At 34.4% G+C, this 6,192-nt stretch overlaps 1 pseudogene; it reads right to left on the bottom strand.

Annotated features, from left to right (window-relative positions):
- Positions 1-249: 249 nt before the first annotated feature.
- Positions 250-1,012, bottom strand: LOC118995774 (proline-rich protein 3-like; annotated as a pseudogene).
- Positions 1,013-6,192: the final 5,180 nt, after the last annotated feature.

Raw genomic sequence — 6,192 nt, 5'->3', positions numbered from 1 at the left:
ACCACACACTGATTTTTTGCTCTCTCTCTTTCTCCTTCCCTTCCCCTCTCTCTAAAAACAAATAAAATCTTAAAAAAAAAAAAAAAGAAACATAACTCTGGACCAAAATGGAAGAGGTGGGGACAGCATTGTGTGTCACTGACTGGGCGTGTTTGGTGGAACAGTATCACAGCAGTGGTCACAGGCCACAGGGAAATATGTGACCGCTAAGTCACAAAGGGTTCCTTCCAGCTTGGATGGGAAGCAGTCTCACAAAGGAGGTTCATTGATGTGTGGGTGGTAGAAGTCACAGGGGTCCCATATTGACAGTGGCCCTTTTTGGCAAAGTGACAGCAAACCAGGTGGTCAGCTTTGTCTTCCATAACCTGGGACTTAACCTTGGTTAGGCAGGTATTTTTGACAAGTGACCAGCTTTTGAGCCTTCTGGGACGTCTCTGTTGTTTTTGAAAGCTTCCCCTGGAGGGACTACGATGGCCTGGTCCACGAAAAGAGGGCTCAGCACTGATGCTCCCCACCAACCACAACCACATGAGCCCGACCTAAGGCCTAAGCTGCTCGGAACTGGGCCTCTGCCCAGGAAGGTGGGAGAGCCAGCAGTGGTGGAGTCATGAGTCCCCGTGAACCTGAGGGACATCTGTGAAGAGAGTCTGCATTCTTTTGTGTCTGGCTCCTTTTGCTCAACATCATGTTTGTGAGATTCATCCAGGTTGCCTATGGCAGGAGTTCATTTGTTTTCATTGCAGTGTAGTACGCCCTTGCATGCACACATAACTTCTTCATTCTACTGATTGTGGATGTGCGTGTGGATTCCAGTTTGAGGCTGACCTGGGATCACCAGGCTTTTCATTGGCCATGGGGGGAGGGCCCAGAAGGCAGGGTGGTCCCATAGGACTCCCATCATCTTCATCTCTGGTCTCTTCCAACTTTGGCACTTGGGGTCCAGCAGTAGATGCTGCTGCTGCTGCCACTGATTTTGCTTCTTTCCTTTGGGCATCATGGTTGTTGCAATGGCTGCAGCACAATTTGCAGGTGACAACTTCCTATGCATCATCTTACCAGTAGGCTGGAAATCCTATTGTTGGGCTAAAAATCTACTGTCCCCTCTTTAGACAACAACCTGTTTCTTAAGTGTTTAGTTTTTCCCAGAATTTAGTGTTGCTTCCAAAAGCAAGGTCCAAAGATCACATACATCAGAATCCTACAGAACAGTGGTGCCCAACCTTTTTGGCACGAGGGACTAGTTTCGTGGAAGACAATTTTTCCATGGACCCGGGGACTGAGGATGGTTTTGAAATTATTCAGGCACATTACATTCAAGCTCACCACCTACTGTGTGGCCTGGTGCCTAACGGAAGTAAAAGTTGGGGACCTCTGCTCTAGAATGCTTACTATCAATGCAATTCCCCCCCAATTCCATATCACAATCTTTGGGGTTAAGCAGTGAAATCTTTATTGCTAATACTGCACACGTTCCCTATGAATATTATAGTTTAACGATCATGATTTTTACTGTAAAGCTGCATTATAATTATAAATGTAAATATTAGTAATAATAGCTGTAATTCTACCATTCATTAGCTGAAAAAATATATCATGAATATACAATGTTAAGTAAAATTTTAATGCTAATTTGTCACATAAGTTTTATTCATTGACTTATTTATGTTACCATCATGCTCGTCCCTTCGATGAACTTATATTTGCATTGCACAGTGTAGGAAATACTATAGATACTTTGCACAACTATAGATCCACAAATATTCACAAAAACTCATCTCCCTGAAGATTCTTGGATTGCAGTTTAGGAATTACTATTGCAAACTGTGAGTAGTTTCCTTGCCTATTCTGTACCAAATAAGACTGTTTAACCTTTCCTAATATCTGTAATCTCTTGTACTTGTATAATGTTCATTAACAGAAATAAATTTTAAAAAAAGTTTGGGACATATTTATCTGGGAGTTCTCTTAAGTCAGGGGGCATTTTCAGAAGAACACAGTCAATGTTTGTCAATTACAAACATCAATTTTTAGATTTCTGTTTTGCTAAAGCCACCTTAAGTAAATAATTTTGGTGTAGAATGATTTTATTTTGGGAAAAGGAGGTTGCATAGTTATGATTTAAAATAAAATTAATGCTATATTTCCCTTGATTTATCGATACATACTTATTAACAAAAATTATAGACAAAAAAATGAAAGGTGGCCTCTGTCTCTATCACTTGATGATGACCTGTGTATTTGGGTGGGATTTGTAGTATACTTGTATTTTTTAAAGGTTAATAAAAGTATTTTTTACTAAATAATATATTATATTATAGATTATAGGTTATGATAATAACTATATAACACCTCATAAAGAATATTCTCCTTACTATAGTTGGCTTTAGCATTATGGTATTTTTAAGTATTTATATAATTTTCTATATTTTAAATAATAAATGACAGAAAAAGGAAGTTCAGGGTTAAAGCACTGTATAAATTTTGAATTGTTTCCTTTGGGCAAAATTTAGGAGTGGAAATATGTAGTCAAAGGTCATAAAATATTAAGGTTTTGGACACCTACTTGGAAATTGCTTCTCAGAGCTTTTATTGAAACCCTGGATGGCAGTATGAAGGTATCAAAATCTTTAAAGTGATCTGTTATTTAACTTGACAATTAGGCATGTGTAATAAAATTAATACAAATAAAGTAAAATATTTGGACCTATTTATCAATTTTAATGGGAAAAATCTAATAATAATAAGAGTTGGTTACCTAAAGTTTAAAAATAAAATTATATATTCATACCCAATAAAATAATCTTGAAGCAAAAAAAGATATAAAAATTGCTCTTGATAAAATGTCAGGTTATACATAATTATCATATATTATATTTGGTTATACATGTATATATTTGTATGTATGGTTTTATATACACATATAGTTTGAATATACAATATATATATATATATGTAGGCCTAATAGAAATTCATGTATTTTTTAATGTTGGTTTTATATCTTTTTATATACGTATTTGTGTGGTAAAAAATGGTACTATGATCAGAAAAAATCAAATTGATAAAGTTGTACCGATTTAATTTATACCAGCCTTCAGTGAGAATGTCATTTTCCATAGCTTTGTCAGCCATCATTCTGTTTTTAAAGTTAAATGTACTTTAAAATAATTGTACATTATATGTAATGAGGCAAAGTGTTTTAAACAAAATCAACAAAACAAACAAGCAAGCAAAATGTAACTAGAGACATTGAAATTAAGAACAAACTGACAGTAACCAGAGGGGAGATGGGAAGGGATAAAGGGGGAAATGGGGGAAGGATTTTCAGGAACAACTATAAAGGACACAGGGACAAAACCAAGATGGGGAAGGATCAGGGGTGGGAAATGGGGATGGCTGAGGTGTGGGGAGGGGTGGGGGGAAATGGAGACAACTGTACTTGAACAACAATAAAAAAAGTTTAAAAAATAAAACGTAAAATATGTAAGAAATTAGTATTAATATGTGTATATATTTCTTCAATTTAGAAGTCTTGCTGTTGGAAAGTGCATTGCATAAAAGAATTCATCATGCTACGTAAAGTCCAAAATTAGTAACTTTGCCTTGGAAAAATATATTTGTGGGTGACTCCTATTGCTAGGATGATGAACGGCTGTTTCCTGAGAACTGGATGTCACTGGCCAGGGTATTCACTAGACAGTCTGATGTCTGACAAGATGATATTTTGCTTCATTGGGTTTAATAAATGGACAGATATTTGTTTTCATGGTGGAAAATTTCATTTGTTTTCTCCTTGCAATATGCCTAATAAGACAATACTTACTGGCAACTACATTTTGACCTATATAAAACAATCCTATATGTACAATAATGTTTATTACTTTTCAAGTGATTTGACAATTGTTTACAATTTTGGAATAAAGATAACATAAATATAAATGAAATGCCACATATGTACCATGAATGAGGAACATGGTTTTGAAAATCACCTCTGTGACATTATAGACATGCCTGTTACATTTTTAGTACCTGACAATTATTTCAAGTAAAGAAATGACATATTAGATGACATTAATTTCTATGCATAATTACTAAAATATATTAGTTCTTTCCAACATAATTTAAAATATGCTGATAAATACCTGTTTCAAAAGGGCTGCAAGCCTATCCCGGGGCCTGTGAATGTGCTGCTTTACTCCAAGCACAGAACGGCACGTCAGTGCTTTCTCTTCTCCTTTTGAACTCATTGGTTATCCCAATATTTTTTGCTACATTCTTTGGAAAAATAGTACAACTTTTAATAATCTATCTGCAGTTTCACTTTTAGGATTATTATAAGCAGTAGTGGTTATCCACAGTTAATGTTGAAGAGATGATCTCCTATCAAAATATGCATTTTACCCATTTGTACAGTTCTATAAAAATTGTAATTTTCTTTCAGGTTATCATATAATGGTATAAAAACTAGATTATTGATGCTAATTATGCATAAATAAAATAGTCATTTTACAAATTAAAAGTAAAGAAACTAATGGACTCAAATGAGTAAACTAAACTTGCTTAAGGAAATGTATAACAATCTATGTGTACTTTTCTATTAATGTTAAGACAAAGTCATGTGTTTACATTCTTTTTGTAATAAATTCCCTTCTTTTGTTACAATAGGTCATCATAATAGGTGTTATCAATTGTCTCCACATTCCAGGAAATTTTAATATTTTTATATGTCAATTTTTATTACATTAAGAAAAGTTCTTTCTCTTAGCCACAGAAGGTAGTGAAGACCCAGTGAGTTTTTCACACGCACCAGTCTTTGTTCACAAAAGAGAATGTATTGGGTAGGGCTGGAGATAAAAACAGGCTCTTTTTCTGGGTAAACGTTTCAAGAGAAGTATATTAACTTGTCAATATTATCTTTGAACATGATGAGCATTTTAAGTAGTATGTGCTACAGAACCTTCATTTTGATGTGTTTGATTTTAGAAAGGAGAAGCACTCTCTGCTTATGTCATTTGTATTTAAGCCATTTATCCCTACTTTCACTCGTGGCTTCCCCTCCGCGAAAGAAGGCACACTCCCTCCCAGCCAGGAAAGCTTGAACGTGCAGCCAATAGTTTTTCTCTCCTTCTAAATGCTTCATGTATTTTTTTTTTTTGCCCTTAGAGATAATTCATTCCTAAAGTTAGTGTTAGGACGACAAATAGTGAAACCATACACATGTTTATTCAAGATATGTACCATAAAGAACCAGTGCATGTACTACTGCAAAAACAAAACCCCAAAAAACAAACCCCCTGCCACATAAGTGCTGTACAATTACAGACACAAACTACACGAGAGTTCTCTACAACATTAAAACATCATGTTACAGCATTTTACGTTTTGTTTCTCTGGTGTTTCGTTTGGGATATTACGACAGAAGGGCAACAGCCACAGCCAGCTGGTGCTAACCCTGACATCTACGTTTTTTTAAGAAGCCTTTAAAAACTTTACAACTGACTATGTAATATGTAAGTTCCATGTGATTTACACACTGATTTCCTCTTTTAGTTTTTTCACAACTTTGTATTTGTCAAATGAACTAAATCTTTGATTTCAATTCAGTGAAAGTTTTACACTGGCTTCTAAAAAAGTGTAATACGGAGTACACCACTAGATGGCAAAAGAAGATCAGAAAATTTCCATTACATACTCATACATTAGAAAGTATGTATAGTGCATGAAGATCTTACTGGAATTACATATGTGCATTAAATATGATTTATTCATGTTTTAATTATCAACAAATCATGCTTTATAAATTTTATCAAGTATATTTTTACCGTGTAGAATTTTATACTTTATTTGGTTTATGTATACACACATACATAGTGATATGCAATACCTTTCTGCCACACATGCACCATGTGTGTATGTATGTGTGAGTACTAATGAACTGTGCATCCTATATAGGACAACACTTGAGAAAAAGCAAAATGAAAACCACCCTCTGACACCTCACACAGCACATGTTCTCGCTTGTGCTTTACTCCTACATTAATTTAAACTTTTATCTTTCTAACTAGAAATAATTCAGTATTAACTACCATTATTTTTATAAATTCTAATATTATACTTTGTTATTATATTTTACATATATAAATGTATTTAAATGACTATATTTTATCATTGTAAATTAAAAATAAAACTTACTAC

This window comes from Sturnira hondurensis, unplaced genomic scaffold (assembly GCF_014824575.4).
Source record: "Sturnira hondurensis isolate 20B ecotype Veracruz unplaced genomic scaffold, ASM1482457v3 Scaffold0010428, whole genome shotgun sequence".
NCBI lineage: Eukaryota > Metazoa > Chordata > Mammalia > Chiroptera > Phyllostomidae > Sturnira > Sturnira hondurensis.
Note: the sequence above shows the minus strand (reverse complement) of the source record. Positions and strands in the feature narration are given on the sequence as shown.